The following is a 16,996-nucleotide window of genomic DNA, read 5'->3' as shown; positions in this document are numbered from 1 at the left end:
GAACCATCATCAGGGGTATAACCTATTAAAAGATTACATTACAATTCATATATGTAAAACCTTAAAATATCTGGGGTAAGAGTCCCCTTAACTATATAAATTTCATGATTAAAATCCGTCACAACACAACAACAAAAGAGTTGATGTTGTTTAACAGTATTTTGTTGTGAGGAGCTTCATAACTTGTACTCTTCTCCAAGTATAATTAGAATCAACAAATCAAGGAGGATGAGATGGACAGGGCATGTAGCTCGAATGGGGAGACGAGGAATGCGTATAGAATATTGGTGGGAAAGGCAGAAGACAGGGAAGACCAAGGCGTAGGTGGGTGGACAGTATTAGAATGGATCTCAGAGAGACAGGATGGGATGGTATGGATTGGATAGGTCTGGCTCAGGATAGCGACAAGTGGAGGGCTCTTGTGAACACGGTGATGAACCTTCGGGTTCCATAAAATGCTGGGAAATTCATGAGTAGCTGCACGACTGGCGGCTTCTCAAGAAAGGCTCAGCTCCATTAGTAAGTAAGTTGTGACGGATTTAATAAAGAAATTTATACATTTAACACAACAGGATGAAACCATTGAAAACCGTTAACTTTAGACTTATGTTACGTCACTGTATGGTTATGTAGATTATATTAAGTGCTGGTCCCCAGAATATTTAACAATTTTTTAAAACTGGTGTAATACTGTATAAGCTACCTAAAATATAAATGATACTTGCAAAGAGCGATATTACTGATCGATCAAAATCTTGGACTGTCTGAGAACTGACACTTGGATCTGACAGTGTGCATGTAGCTCGGAAGTCTCAGCCAGTAGTCGAACCACGGCTCACGGCACCCAGACTGGTAAGGGCGCGATACCGTTCTAAACTGAATGACGCAGAGTCATATATTTTGGGATATAACGCGACGTAGTTCGTTCAAAGTTAACAGACTTTTGGGAGGAACATGTCGCCTCCATCTTCATCGTCGAACCCTGAGCCAAGCAAGAAGCAAAGGAAGACGCAGGTAGCAAGCTGAGTGGCGTAGTACATAAATCTTGCAGCCTTCACTCTCCTCGGATGGGAAACTGACACTTCCTCTATAACGAAAGGAATTCCGTTTTGTATTGACCTAGTCTATTGGCGCATCGTGTTAACTGACTGACGTGAATTAGCAATATTTGTGTTCAAATTTTATGCAGAACTTTGGTAAGGCAGCCAGAGAAACTTAACGGCATGGTGCAAAGTGTGTTTGGAAATTAAACTCTCGCTGTTCTAAAACAATTCATTACTTTATCGATTTAAATACGACCGGGGGTTATGCACCAACTCGCCTGTCTTTGTGCACATTAATGTCGGAGGGATCGGCTCTCGTTTTCATGGTAAGATTCTGGTGACAGAAAAGTGACCGTGAAGATTAGTCTTATGGGATGTAACACCATGAAGCATTGTAGATATTTACCCTCGTTTCATTGGGAGCAACGGGCTTCATCCTCAAAGCAGAAGACCTGAAGCTTCATGCGATACGTTCATAACTATGTAGCAGACTAGACGGAGTCAGCCCAGAAAACAATACTCGTCACAGTCACCTTATATTTCACAAGAGCGACCATTCGTGAAGTTCCAGCACCTGTTTCGCATGTCAGGTGAGAAGCCTCGTCAGGAAACAACGTTCCTCGCCTGGTGCTCTGTTCCCAGATTTTTTTTTTAATTTGTATGGTGGTGGTGGGGGTGGGGGTGGAGGTGGAGTCCAGTTGGGTCCACTCGGCACGTCGGCCATTGGTTTGCCTATTGTTTTCCTTTCCGATGACAAACCGGTTACGTGTATGACAATTAGTTTCCGAGATATACATTTTTTTTTTGATACCTTTCATCCGGACACCCGGTATAAATGGCCAGACCTCTGTAATCATTATGTGTAATCGGGTGGGTGTGGGGGAGAAAATTATAAAATGTATTAAATATTTTGACCTTTAATTTTTCTACCCAAACTCAGTCTCAGAATAAATTCGTCAAATTTCGTAACACTGCAACTTTGAAGGTCTCATTATCCATACTTTCTTACGCGATGTTCTACAGAACATGTTTGTTGTATTGTAGCAGACTAACATGTAAACCAAGTCACAGACATTGCATCGTTTGAGTCTCATTCATTAGCATGAGATAAATCTCGTTAAATATAAATTCTTCATTTCCTAATAATTACATTCCTCTTCTTCACGTGTTAGTAGTGCGAATTATTTACCGTGACTCCGTGTTTAATCCACTTCTGCAGTTCGTGATGTCTCTTAGTCGTATGGCTGGCTCTTATATGTTGTCTGACGGAATATTTCATAATTTTCTTCATATGAGTGAGATTTTTAGGTTTTCACGGCCGTGTTTATGAAGATTCCTCTCTTCTGGGGAGTGATGTCCGGAATTCTAGGTAATAGAGGACACTCTAGGTAATAGAGAATGTTCAGTGATTGAAATTAGTTCTTTATAAGGGGCCCAACTGAGTAGGTGTCTTCCTTTGTCACCTGAAGACGGAAACAGATCCAGTTTTCGAAACGTAGTGTCCTCTATTACCTAGTATTCCGGACGATGGAAAAAGTCCGAAACCCAGTAATTCACGAAAATAGCTTGTCATGCATTCCGCCTGAGATGTAGCAAGCAATTAATGAAACGCTTTGAGTTACACTTTCATATTCCATAAACAGTTTCACCTTATTCTTTCCTGTTTGGACATTATAGGTCACGGAAATCCCGACAGTAATTTAGGATCACTCCGTAGTTTTGGTTCCCTCTAGCCTTCATGTTAACCGGTTTTTGTGTACACCTTTAGATTTAAAACGCGACCTCACCCAAGCTCTCCTTTAGTGGTAAAAGTCCATTATAAAAATGGTGAATCTCACATTTATTTCCTTTTTTTCTTTTGAAGGCTTTCTTCCCCCCCCCCGGCACTTCAGCCCCAGTGGGCTTAGGCCTACCTCCATGAACTTCTCCGTTCACTTCGGTTTTTCTAGATCTTACACATTCGGTAGGACTCCTTGGGCGGGTGATCAGCTCGTCGCAAGGCCTCTACCTGTGTACAAACACAAACTAAACATCCATGCCCTGGGTGGGATTCGAACCCACGATCCCGGTTTCCAAGCGAGCGGAGACAGTACATGCCTTAGACCGCTCGGCTACCGTGACTGGCTTTTGAAGGCGTTACTGTTTTATAATTACAAATACCACCATTCATATTTCCTGACAGAACTGCTGTGCATCCTGGGATATATCGTCAAGTTAAGTTTCTGCGTTTCGTCTCACGATTAGAGTATAAAGACATAGACGAGTCGAGGCGAAAGAAGCCCGACCTGTTTTTGAACGGCGTGAGTAGCTTAATGAAGACATTGCTGGGTTATCAGACAAATGGTATTCTCCCGCGAAACTTCTCTTTATCATATCTCACGTACTTAAGTCTTTAAGTATCTATACTTATGGTCTATAATGAATGAATGAATACATTATGTATTCTGTTCCATTCTCTGCATGAGAATGCTGCTCATTATACATATTTCGGGATTCGATGTCCTCAGACGCTTTCACAGTGGCTGTCTTCGACTGGTCGAACTTGGGATCATGGGTTCGAATACCAGTCTGGACACGAATGTCAATATTCTTAGCCTACGTTCCTTAGAGGAGGTAAGGAGACTTGTAAGATCACCATGAAGTGCGCGTGTTCGTGGCCCTTTATAAACTTCTGAACTAATTGACTGATTTTCGCGAAACTAGGTATGTGTATTATGACATTATACGTCACCGTAACGTCATACTTTTAAATTGTTTGCGGTCAGTAACAGCATTGCAGATGGATAAATGTATGAGGTAGAAGCGACACTGTACTTATTTAATATAGAGTCCTTCGTTAAGATAATATTCTTGTAGAACTCTACTAACAATATGGTTACGGTTCGGAATCTGCGTTTGATGAATATAACTGATACCTACACATTAGGTGTACTATAATGTGACGTGACGCCTGAAAGCCGGAATCATGGAGTCAGATCAAAGTTGATTTTGTAGGCAACGAGTCTTAAAGGAGCACATTCTCATAACGTTTTTTTTTTCCTTGGCACTACAGCCCCAGTGGGCCTAGGCCTACCTCCATGAACTCCGATCACTTCGGTTTTTCTAGATCTTACACATTCGGTATTACTCCTTGGGCGAGTGATCAGCTCGTCGCAAGGCCTCTACCTGTAGACAAACAGAAAAACGCACACAAACATCCATGCCCTGAGTGGGATTGGAACCCACTATCCCGGTTTCCAAGCGAGCGAAGACAGTACATGCCTTAGACCGCTCGGCTACCGTGACCGGCCATGAAACTAGAATCGTGTCCAATAGTCATTAATAGTTCTGCTAGACGAGAAGCCTGTTCAGTAACAAACAGGCTTTATGAGTTTCGCTCACTTCCTGTCTTCTGCTTGTTGAGGCCATGCGATAGCCCAGTCGCACAAGAAACCGTAGCCTCAGGAGCTAATTATAAATTGGAACCGAACAGATATCCTAATCCAGAAAATGCTGTAGGATGATCATAGCAATCACGCATGGATCCTTGATCGGTCTCAAAGTATTCGATCGCTATACTATGAGCCTAAGTTAGTTACGCGTAAAGCCATACATTCTCTTCCATCTGTTCGCGCCTTTAATTAAAACTCTATTTCCTGTCTGATATTCTCTAGGTCTTTTCATGGCTTATTCTGGAACCAGTGCATATAATTTTGTTCTCGCAATTCAGATTGGTTGTATAATTATGATTTCGACGTTTTATTGTTTCGCGTTCTTACCAGTGAACTGTGCTTGGTTGCGTAAGAGCTTTTCTCCTGAGTATTGAACTATAAGCCCGTAAGATTTTGTATTTAGTCTGATCGTAAAAACATCTACAGATTTAATATTAATCACATTTTAAGTGCTAAAAGTTGCAGACGTGGCGACAATGCGAAACTTCTAGGTTATATCGGAAAAATGTAGTGTAATTTAAATCTGTAGAATATATACAGAATTTTTTCATAAAATTAGGTTAACAAGTACCTAAGTAATAATTATTAAGTTGTATTACAGGTTGGCTTCACCATGTAAATTGAAGAGTGCTAATGATTTTTTTATTCAAATATTTCTTTTCTCTTTCAGGTTATGTGATGGAGTGGACTCAGCAAATCGCCTTATAAGTAAGTAAGAGAATGTCAGTACTTGTCTTTAGAAGTGTAAATGTCCCTAACACAAGTTGCTGTTTATTTTCGTGATAATTTGAATACCAAAATCGTATCTAGTGACGGAAGACTGCATAATTCTAGTTTCTTCTCTCGTTACTTTAAAACATCTGAAAGTCAGACACTAAATACCGTGAGATCTGAAACCCAATGCGTCAGTTGTTCTCGTAATATTTATTTATGTACGATATTTATAAATGTATCATAGGCAAATATAGACATATGCAGTAGGAGATGAATTATGTTTGTGCTTGTGCGTTATCTGACTGTATGTTATAATATGAAAATATTTAAAAAATGACCGAAAGAAATCCAGAAAATGACCTAAAATATGACCCAATAATGTAATATGCAGGGCCCGGATATTGATGACCAAAAAATGTCCGAAAAAATCCAGAAAAATGACCTAAAGGAGAAAAGAAAGAACACTTCGCTTCCATGTTATTCACATTTCAGTAAACATATGAAGAAAAATTCCCTAAAATGACCAAAAATGACAAGAAATACCCTTGAAAGTCCAAAAATTTACTAAAAAATAACACCAAAAATGAAAAAAATGACCTTAAGCCTAAAAATGTCAAAAAATGCCATAGCTCAAGCGGTTAGTCGCTGGCTTCCCAACGCTGCGGCCCGGGTTCGATCCCTGGTATGGTCAAGAGGGATTTCTGGTGGACAAAGTGGCGCTGTGGCAGGGTTTCTCCGAGTACTTCGGTTTCCCTGCCAATCTTCATTCCACCAATTGCTCCACAATCACCCTCACCTATCATCTGGGGCTGGTACAATAGGCCAGAAGTGGCCGCAGAACAAGGGACTTAGTCCCACCCCACTGGCAATAAAAAAAATAGTCACGTTGCAAAGAAAGGGATCAGTCCTAACGATGGAGGTAGTATATTCCTGTAAAACATCGACATATGCAGTCAGTAGCTTAAAATGGTACGTGACCTGAAATCTGTAATCACTGCCTGTGAGGTAGTAGGGTACATTTCAGGGTGGACACATGGCTAGATGTCGTGACATGGACTGGCATCTTTTATTAGTATTTCCCACGATACATTTTTCAGTTCAGAATACAAATTTCTGGTACTTAAATATTAGGCGTTAATGTCTGTCCTAAAAAGGTGAACAAATCGGCCTTAAGATTGGTTTCAGGAAATGTTTCTTAAAGTGAATGATTTTCATCACAATCGGCCGTGTTTTTTCGAAACTGCATAGGCATTTCGTTCTTCAGACGTTACGGTTAATTCTGCGTGGACAAACAAACAAAAGCAAACTCCGTGACGTGTAGTCCTCAAGCGAACTATACCGAAGTTATTGCCAACTTTAGCGGATAGAGAGTGTCGCGTGGTCAGTGCAACGGATTCCGACGGCCGTTAATTTCGGTTTTCTAGACCCGAGCCGCTATTTCCTTGATATATCTCCTCAGTTATCCTCACGAGGCTGAGTGGACCCCGTTCCGGACCTACTACTTCTCAGAAAATCTGGTAGCGCCGGGAATCGAACCCTGGACCTCTGGATCTGTAGCTAGGAACTTTAACCACTAGACCACAGAGTGCGTGGACATATGCTTTAAAGTTGAAGCCAACAGCAGGACTGTGGTTGCCACATCTTATGTTCTGAAATATCCAGACTGGTTTTGCCACAAGTGACGTCGAATTTACATCAGTGTATTAGACATACGCATTAAATAAGAAGATAAAAACTAAGTTAATCCGGGGAGCATAAACAGGCTTTAGGCAGTCAGAATATTGCCGTACCTAAAAGTATCGCTAGTTTCTTAGGAGTGAGGTGTAACTTTGATGAGACAGCCATTACAGTATTACTAAGCAATAGCAAAAGACTAGAGAATTAAAAAAACGCTTTGGTAGTGATGGAGCAAATAACATAGGACGTAACATTCGGTCACTCTGCTGGTACCGTATTGTGGGTAACTTGCTTGTCTGTTTGGTCTCCTGTCAGATTTATGGGGAAATATGTCATCACGTGACTTCACCTGTCGTGTGTTAAAGTTTGTTTTTGCTGTTTTATTCCTTCACAGTCAACAACTATTACTAGTTTCTCTAGTGAAAAATATATTTGCTTATTGAATAAACAGTTTTACCAGGTCATATGGAGACCAGTATAATGATGAAGAGGTTGTATGTCCCATAAGTAAAACATGAAGAAGGTGCTATAAATGAAGGACGAAAGCAGAGAATGAGTTGTGATAGCAGTGCCCATGGATACCTTCTAAGCGAGCGGATAGTGGGGTGGGACTAAGTCCCTTGTACTGCGGCCACTTCTGGCCTATTGTACCAGCCCCAGATGATAGGTGAGGGTGATTGTGGAGCAATTGGTGGAATGAAGATTGGCAGGGGGAACCGAAGTACTCGGAGAAAACCTGCCCAGCGCCACTTTGTTCACCACAAATCCCACTTGACCAGACCCAGGATCGAGCCCGGCGTCCGCGGTGGGAAGCCAGCGACTAACCGCTTGAGCTATGGCACGGCCTTGAGTACCTTTATGCACTTCGTAATTCCGAAGTGCACAGTACTCTTGTGATTTAGATTAGGTATCTTAATCTGTTCGAAATTTAGCCAGGACATTCGCATTCCTAATTGAGGAATTTCGTGATTTTCATCAATATATCGATTATAATTATGATATAGTACTTTTAAATTGGTCACGACCCCTTCCTAATATCTTCGAGTTCCTTGTCTCGCGAAATGACCTCTGCGGCTAGTAAAAGGCAAAAAGGGTAAAGCTCTTCCTGTAACAGGCCGTCGAGGCTCCGAAATTTTCTAGACAACTGTCTCACAGATGGCAATGAGGTAAGCTTTACGCACCGGCCGTCCTTTACCTCCAGGAAGATTCCTGGTACTGATTTATGTTAGAGGTTGAGTCGACCCCAGGGCCATAATGCGGCCGGAAGGATCAGGTCAATTGAAAAATCCAATGACGTAGGAAATCGAACTACGACCTTCCGCCTTATAGCATAGTGCCTCAACCAACTACGCTACCCCCCCCCCCCTGCAGCTGGTAACGCGTTTAAAGCTTTTTCAGAATCTCTAGATGTTAGACAGGCGCGCATAGAACCCTGACTCACAAGTTTTAGCTTGCTTTAAGCTGGGTTTCGAGGGCGCGAACGGTGCGCCCGACCTGGCGGCAGTTGCGGTTCTGTGAATCTGCAGACTCAACATCGCTCTTAACCAAAGCCCAGCATTGGACACGCCAGTGAGGTAGCTCCATCAAACTCCCTTCTTGAGAACCTCCCAGTGGTACACTTCCTTGTTATACTTAGCTGTCACGACAGAGACTGTGGCGTCTGGGAGGCAACGCTGTGCAGTGTGCTTGATAGGTAGGCCTACCAACGTTTCGGAGAAATCTGCTGCCTTCAGCTTCAAGGTAGACCAAGCCAATCACTGAAGATGAGGACAGCAGTTTCCTCTTGGTGTCTATCTACTTGTGTGAAACTACACGGCTTCACATCCTTCACGTATCACCACCAAAATTCTATACACGTATGCTTTTCTTCTTTGCCCCATTGTAGTCTTGTGTATTTCAGTATCTTAACAATGCTAGGTGAGCTTTGTAATTAACATGACGTCGTGTAATCTGGTAGAAGTTTGTCATTGTGGAGGAACGTATTTCAGAGCAGCTGCAGGATGAAGGCCGTAGGTTCCCCCGAAACATCGACCTTTAATGACAGACATTTGTTAAAGTAGCTGTAAGGTAGCTTAGTTAGGGAATCAAGCAACACCTCAGCGAAATGGTGACTAATATTTTCCCCCCCAAATTCTGACTTCTTGATTTATTGCATTGAAACAGAGAAAGAATCTAATCATAATATTTACCAATCAGAAGACGAGGAGTCAGCACTTCTTGCTGAAAATATAAACAGAACAACAGGCAGAACAGGTTGGTGCCACCTGCTCTAACCTTACAGATTGTCCAAGTTTTGGCCACAGACCGTATTTATGGATTGCTTATTTCCATCAGCAAAATAATGACTATCGAAGAATACTATCTTCCGGGGCGTGACGCCGTGTAGTGTGATGAAACTTAGTCCTGAGTGTTCAGTCTGATTCAGTCTAATTTAGTTTTATTACAAACAGAGAACAGTATCCACATAAGACCTATAGCCCTGAATATGGAGCCCACATGTTTCTCAGGAACGTCCATAAATTTCTACCAGACTGCACGGCCTCACATCTCAGAAGACAGCATTCTTCATAGTCACACCGGATCTCGCAAAGAAAGATCGTTTCCTTGAAGAGCATTAATCGACTGGACCTTCTGATGGAGATGACGTGCTTCCTTGAGGTAGGAACTGAATCGTTTAATCTTATTCAGATGAATTTCATGCTTCGGGGGATCATTTCTCGTTATTTGCGGTTCTGATTTCCATATAAACCACTCAGTGTGTGGCAGTTGCCCACCGCAGTGCTGCTTATGTTACCTGCATGACAACACAGATGGCTCAATCAGAAGTCTCCTGCTGTCATGAACGTAATTAGAGGCCCCTGAACTTGAACCGCAAACCTTGGGGATATTCACATTCGCTTTGGGTCTTTGCGGTCGGAGAACATAAGGTTTTATATCCACAGGACGACTACCTCAGTTGTAATTATCGATTTGCGTGCGATCTTGGTTTTTTAAGTGGTCACAGGTCTGTTCTGTGCAGTGGAGTTTCCGTAGTTTCTTGTGGAAAGGTTTGCTTTTCCGTGTATCTCCAAAAGTGATCCACACAGAGTCGGCGATAGGCAGTACCGTGAGGAAAACAGTTGGGCTAATATTATTTAGAGAAACATTGAGATAAATTGCTTATGTACTTGAAAGTTGCACTTTATAAAGAAATGCAAAATACGTAGTGAACCCTCATCATAACGGACCCGGATGTGACGTATTTCGCATATAAAGGAAAAAAAATATGCCTGTGTACAATTGTAAATTTTTAGAGATATTGAGGCACTTAGAACGTGTTATAATTAGAAAACTATTTAAAATTAGATAGAACCCCGATATAAAACCCTTTTTTTTTATTGCTAGTGGGCTGGGACTAAGTACCTTGTGGCCTATTGTACCAGTCCCAGATGATAGGTGAGGGTGATTGTGGAGCGGTTGGTGGAATGAAGATTGGCGGAGGAAACCGAAGTACTCGGATAAAACCTGCCCAAGCGCCACTTTGTCCACCACAAATCCCACTTGACCAGACACGGGATCGAACCCGGGCCGCCGCGTTGGGAAATAGAAAAGCCTTTATCTAATCATATTGGACCGCCTCTGTGATCTAGTGGTCAGAGTTCCTGCCTACAGATCCAGAGGTCCGGCTTCAATTCCCCACGCTCTCAGATTTTCTAAGAGGTAGTGGGTCTGAAACGGAGTCCACTCAGCATCGTGAGGATAACTGACGAGCTATTTCAAAGAAGTGGCGGATCCGGTCAAGAAAACCGAGATTAAGTGCCGTGGGAATTCGTTGCGCTGACCACGTGACACATTCTATCCGCAAAAATTGGCACTAACTTGGCCCACAAGCGGCGGTTGCTCGGTCGGTATAATTCGCTTGCGGACTACAGGCCACGGAGTTTTTTTATATAATAATATTATGTGTTTCTGTGTTTATTGTGTGTATTGGCTATGTAGCCTATGGTGTACTTCCGTGAATACGTCCTCACTCGATTGTTGCGGACATCGGCGATAACAAACTCCCCCCCCAGGCACTTATAACAGGGATTCAGTGTACGTGATGTCCGTCCAGTCGGATTATTTGCCTTAACACATTTTTGAAAGAAAAAAAATGAAAAGGCGTTGGAATGTTCATGTCTTCTCCGTGCGAATATGAACACGATCTTGTTTGTGTGTACAGGGCAGTCATTATCCTACTTTCCTTTCCCTGAGGAAAAGGGGACCACCGCGCTAAGTCATATGCTGAGTGCGCATATACGTTTCGAATTGTTTCGCCTATTTTCAGAGCCTTTGGTGTGGTAAGGTAAGAACTGTCTCTGTGCTTCGTTAATGAAGAATCACGCCATGAAGACGTGGGGAATTGTAGGTATAGCTCCACCATTTTGACCTCTGCACTAGGTGGAAGTGAGTGATCAGCTTCATGTTCCTGCCGCTTTATCCCCGGGGGGAACAACCTCCGGTACGCATTGGATAGGAAAATGTTTGGGCTCCCGTCTGAAGGCTGTGCAATAGAGAAAATGTTCTTACCCGATTCATGCAGCCCATGACCCGTTACTATAACGACTGAGCTATCCTTGCTCCTGGCTTTGGTGTGGATGCTATGCAGTGTTCGTCTGGAGAGGAGACAGGGTGTATGTAAGGCTGATGGGCTCGAGTAGGTTACTGAAGGTTCCTGCCTTTCAGTTTCTATCCTGATGGTGTTTTCCATGTGTTTTTCCAGATGAAATCGCGTTTGTTCTACAGTGTATTTCTAATTATGTCGTGCTTTTGAACACAGTCATAAATACGAAAGAAACTAGTGCCTTTTGGAATTCCAAATTGTATCTGGTGTCCCCTAGTAACACGGGCAGTGGTCAGTTTAACCCGTCCCTACCGTTGCAAGAGCTGCAGCAGCCCTTGCTCATATTTCATTAAGTATTAGTGGTGGTGGTGGAGGGGGGTTCACACTTGATTCTTGATATGGATCCGTAGGGAGATGTCTGCCGTAGTGAAGTCAGGTGATCGAGGAGGCAGGCCCTATCATTTCATGCAGTGAGGAAGATGTCTTCGACCGATATGTGGGCATGTCTCAACAAGTTCTGGTGTTCACTGCGGCACCGAACGTGGTCTCTGTAGCCAGCTGACAGTTCAGACATGTTGCCACATACTCGGCATTGAATTTGAGCAGCTTCTGGAGAACGTGTATGTGCTCTGTGAATGATTAGATGAAGCAGTTAAAGAATTGACGATGTAAATGTATTTCCTAGAGTGAAGGTCCGGGATTTCTTTAGATTAAGTATCTTTGTTATCATACTTGGGTTAGTTATGATCTCTCTTGTCCGTCCTGTTTTAGTGTGAATTGTGAATGGTATGAAAGCGCGGCCGGCGCGTAAGGCTGACAACCTTACCGCCATCTCTGAGCCGATTGTCTAGATAATGTGGGACCCTCAACTTCTCACAACCCTATGGGCCTTCACGGGCTGGTACAGGGATAGCTTTACTTTTACTTTACTGAGTTTCCCAATTTCGCCTTCAGCCATGAAGCAACTGAACATAAATATGGGTTATGGTATGCAAATTTATGCGAACAAGTTCCAGACAGGGCCTCTTTCCCTGCTCCCTTCATCCAAGTTGCTCTTTGAGGGCAATCTAACGTTTGCGGTTGGTGACGGCTCCTCAGTATAAACCGGCAATGGACTTTATGTTAGACTTTCTTGTTACTTGATTAGAAATGAAAGAGAGCGCAAAGACAATATAAAGCAGAGACTGAATACAAATCGCCTGGCCCTGAAGGATCTTTAAATTGGTACAGATCCATAAAATGAATGTAAAATGCATAATCTGCGTGGGCGAAAGCTGAAGTATAATAGAGGTAGATACTTTATGGCATTTATTGGCATGTTTATAAGGGACTATGTTTTATGTCTTGCACGAAAGGAAAGTGGTAATTTTATTATCCTGAAATCAGTGCGTGTATTTCTCTTCCTTGAAATGGTAAGATGACAGTTTGAAAATCAAAACGGACAGTCCACCCAAATATTTCTCTCAGAATTTAATAAATGAGTATAGAAGGCCCCAGAATGGGGAGCCTTATAATTTGTACTCCTCGCCTTTTATAATCAGGAAGAACAAATCATGAAGCATGAGACAGGTTACATATAGAAAATGTGAAGAGGACAGAAATGCATACTGAGGAGACAACTTGAGAAGATAATATTAAAATGGTACTTAAGGAAATAAGATTGGAAGCTCTTGATAGGAAAGGGAATAGTGACGGTGTTTTGTGAACACGGTAATTAGGGAACGGCCTATTTTTGAAGATAATTTTAAAATGGATCTTAACGAAATAAGATGGGATGGTGTGGACAGGATTCATAGAGGTTAGTGCTGGGCGATTTTGAACACGGAAATGATCGTTAAGAGTTGCCTACAATGTTGAGACTAAATACATAATTAACGGCGCCGCCTTGTTCGAGATTTCAAGAACGCTATTTAAGAAGCTGCTACAATCAAAACAGTATGACTTGCATTGAGATTATGACTTGGCCAAGTGGAAAACGGTGTCTGTTGATCTGCAACACTCGCTAAGGCGCACCTCGAGATGCCACTGCAGTTCAGGGGTGGAGAACAACACTTCGTCCGTTGGACGTTTATTTCTGATCTCCGGGGTTCAGATATTTGCGTATCACTTTGCATTGTAATACTTACAGTTTATATTCGTCTGCATCCCAAACCACCATGTCACAGGACCATACACATCAACCAGGAAATTGGTCGTTTTATTTGTTTTTGGTCAGTACGTGAAGCGACGGCAAATTTATCCGCTGTTGCATGAGTTTCCTTCTGCAAAGCTATCTCCCTTCCCCTCAAGCACTTAATTACATTATTGCCCAGCGATTTATTTGTGACTCCACCGCGTGTAGTATTATGACGTGACGCCTGAAGACCGGAATAATGGAGTCAGATGAGAGTTGATTTCCTAGGCAACGGGTATTAACAGAGTATGTTCCCATGACAACGGGTTACCGTGCAGGAAATGAAGTGACATTACAAGCTGCTTAGCCCTGCCCGAATTGTGCATATCTCCAAGGTATATGTTCAGCATAATATATCATGTGAAAGAATTTGCCTTGGACTTGGCTCTATGCAGAAAAGCAAGAATATTCTGGTCAGTCCTGAACAATTCTCATCTGTGTATGTTGCCAGATAAGGCCCTCCATGTTCTTCTAATGACTTCAGTCCATACGTGCATAGACAGGCGCCCTCATGCATGTTGTGAATTGAATCACTGTGTTGAGAATCGTCTGTGCGTTTTGTATGGTCTACGTTTCAGTTAGGTATGGAATCTACGAGCTTGTTCAGAGCAAATAGATGTGTGTCACGGCGCGTTTGGACTGCAGTTCCAGATGCCATTACCATAAGGTACATGTTCCAAGATACAAGATACTTACACCAAATGATCCTTATTCACGTATCATTCGCTTCTGATACAATTGGCCAATTAATGGCCTGCTTGCTAAGTGGACTCAGTCTAAACCCATCCCAAGAAAAAAAAAGTGGACGAGGAATTTCCTTACAAGAAAAGTCAATTCTCTGTCCGCACACCTCATAGCGAACAACTTAGCCATCCAGTGAGAGTTTCCCTTCGGCCTGTGTTTACCCTTACACGTGTACGAGTACTCCATCACCCAATAGTGATTAGAACGAGCCCGTGCATTTTGTGCGTATGATAGATTTTGAGTCACCAAGGTCTGCAGACAACCCTGATTCTAGTGTTGAATGACCACTGTCCTCTCATCAAAAATACTGACGTTCCAAACATAGATTGAAAGACTCGCGAAGTCATTGTTGACATTCGGCCCTCAGCACGAGCAAGATGCAGCCACTCGACGTTCCTTTTATGGGGCCTTTCAAAACTTATTAGAGCTAGTATTTTTGTTTCTTTTATTGCTAGTGGGGTGGGACTAAGTCCCACTTCTGGCCTATTGTACCAGTCCCAGATGATAGGCGAAGGTGATTGTGGAGCAGTTGGTGGAATGAAGATTGGCAGGGGAAACCGAAGTACTCGGAGAATAGCCACCCCAGCGCCACTTTATCCACCACAAATCCCACTTAACCAGCCCCGGGATCGAACCCGGGTCGCCGCGGTGGAAAACTAGCGACTAACCGCTTGAGCTATGGCACGGCCTCAAATTATTAGAGCTAGTATTTTTATGTAATATCACACAAAATATGTACATAATTATGTGACAAAAAACTCTGAAGTATGTAGTAAAATATGTGGATTCATTAAACTATCTAATGTAATTTTTAGTTTTGCAAGCAAGCTTTATTTACAGTATTTTGGCACAATCGAGTTTTTTATGCAGAGCACACAATTAGAATCTTTTCCATATTCTCTAGGGTCACTGATTGTCTTTTATCTGATAGAATGTGTGTAGGCTGAAAAAGATCTTTCTCCATCACAAGATGTCACTGGCGCATATTTTAACGAAGGAATTTTCTCACGATCAGTGTCATTTCTTCTGTGTCATTCAGGACTTCCCTGTTTTCCATCATTTTAGCGTAACACTGTAAAAGTAAAGTAAAGCTATCCCTGTACCAAGCCGTGAAGGCCCATAGGGTTGTGAGACGTTGAGGGTCCCACATTATCTAGACAATCGGCACAAAGATGGCGGTAAGTTTGTCAGCCTTACGCTCCTGCCGCGCTTTACTCCCCGGGAAAATTATTTAATTAATTCCTCGTACTCATTTCTGTTAGAGGCTGAGTGAACCCCAGGGCATAGTGCGACTGGAAGGATTAGGTCAATTGAAAAAAATCCATTGACCTCATTGGGACTTGGACCCGCGACTTCCGGCTTGTAGCATAGCCCCTCAACCAGTCATCGTAGTGTAACACTGCAAAATAAATATTTGATCCAATAATCGATCGCTCCGATCCCACTTATGACACTAGTTATCATGTGTTGGGGTGACTGAGACGCAGGTTTGCATTTATTAATAACCTACAGGTCGTAACTACAGATAATTATTACACATGAATCACGTCTTCTAATCGCACTTTAAATCCTCACAAGTCGATGAACTAATCGTGGCTGTCTCCTACCGAGAACCCAGAACTGTGTCACACTCACTTCTAGTTCCACTTCACCCTCCTTATATAACCGCAGCACGTACCCAACGGAAAACATCCTCTGTTATTGTAGAAGCGTTTTTACTTTGTTGCATAGCAATAGTAACGGCGCGGACTCCATAGAAAACATTCTTCCTATTGTTGGTTACCGAGCCGTTGCTTGGCAACGCGTTGATCAAATACGTTACAGTATCTTACGATTAAGATTAAATTTACTCGTACATGATTCAGTAAGTAAATACATCGACTTTGGAACGATGGTTTTATAAGTTTATGGGGAAATTCTGAAACCATTTTTTCTTTAATAAAAACTGTGGGAGAGGAAGGTTGGTATTGTGGCACGTACTGGAGAGATTAAAATTGAAATCAAAATTTTCATTATAAAATCGGACAAGGGTCAGCTTGGGGAACTTGATCATAGATGGGAGAATAGTGTAATGAGTCTTAAATAGATTTGGAGATTGTGGACTGGATTCATCTGGCTCAGAGTAGGGACCAGTGACGGCCTCTTGTGAACACGGTAATGAACCTTCCTATTCCATAAATGCTGAAGAATTTCTTGAGTAACTGAGCGATTGCTACATTCTGAAGAAAGACTGCTCCAAGGAGTTCGTGCACTGTGTATGGTCTATGGCATATGGAGAAAAGAATATACAAACACAAAGGAACCGTTTGTTTTTCTAAGTAGCTTATCTTTCGTAATGTTTTAAATATGCAGCTTCCTGCGCCCAAACGTGACAAACGTAGAGTTATATCCACCATGTTAGGAAGCAGCAAGAACACTCTCTTTGTGTATACTGGGCATTGTACAATGTTTGAATGCAAAATAAAGCAGCACACACACACATACATCGCGAAGGAATTTCTACTTCCATTGAGGCCCACTTAAGTTATAAAGTGAGTTAGTGAATTATAGTTAGTATAAAACATTACGACAATTTGCTGCAGCTGATTTTTGTACTAACTACTCAAGTTGTTCGATTTGTAGAGATGGCTGT

The 16,996-nt window shown here is 42.3% G+C and overlaps 1 protein-coding gene across 5 annotated transcripts in view; it reads left to right on the top strand.

Annotated features, from left to right (window-relative positions):
* LOC111863863 overlaps positions 1–16,996 on the top strand; it is a 381,779-nt gene that overhangs the window by 157,259 nt on the left and 207,524 nt on the right. For all 5 annotated transcript variants that reach the window (XM_033751230.1, XM_023850618.2, XM_023850619.2 and 2 more), the window contains one exon: positions 5,145–5,182. The gene's annotated coding sequence lies outside the window, so the exon portion shown is untranslated. The remainder of the gene's footprint in view (positions 1–5,144; positions 5,183–16,996) is intronic.

Source organism: Cryptotermes secundus, unplaced genomic scaffold (genome assembly GCF_002891405.2).
Source record: "Cryptotermes secundus unplaced genomic scaffold, Csec_1.0 scaffold46, whole genome shotgun sequence".
Lineage (NCBI taxonomy): Eukaryota > Metazoa > Arthropoda > Insecta > Blattodea > Kalotermitidae > Cryptotermes > Cryptotermes secundus.
The sequence above is the reverse complement of the archived record's forward strand: the minus strand, read 5'-3'. Positions and strand labels throughout refer to the sequence as shown.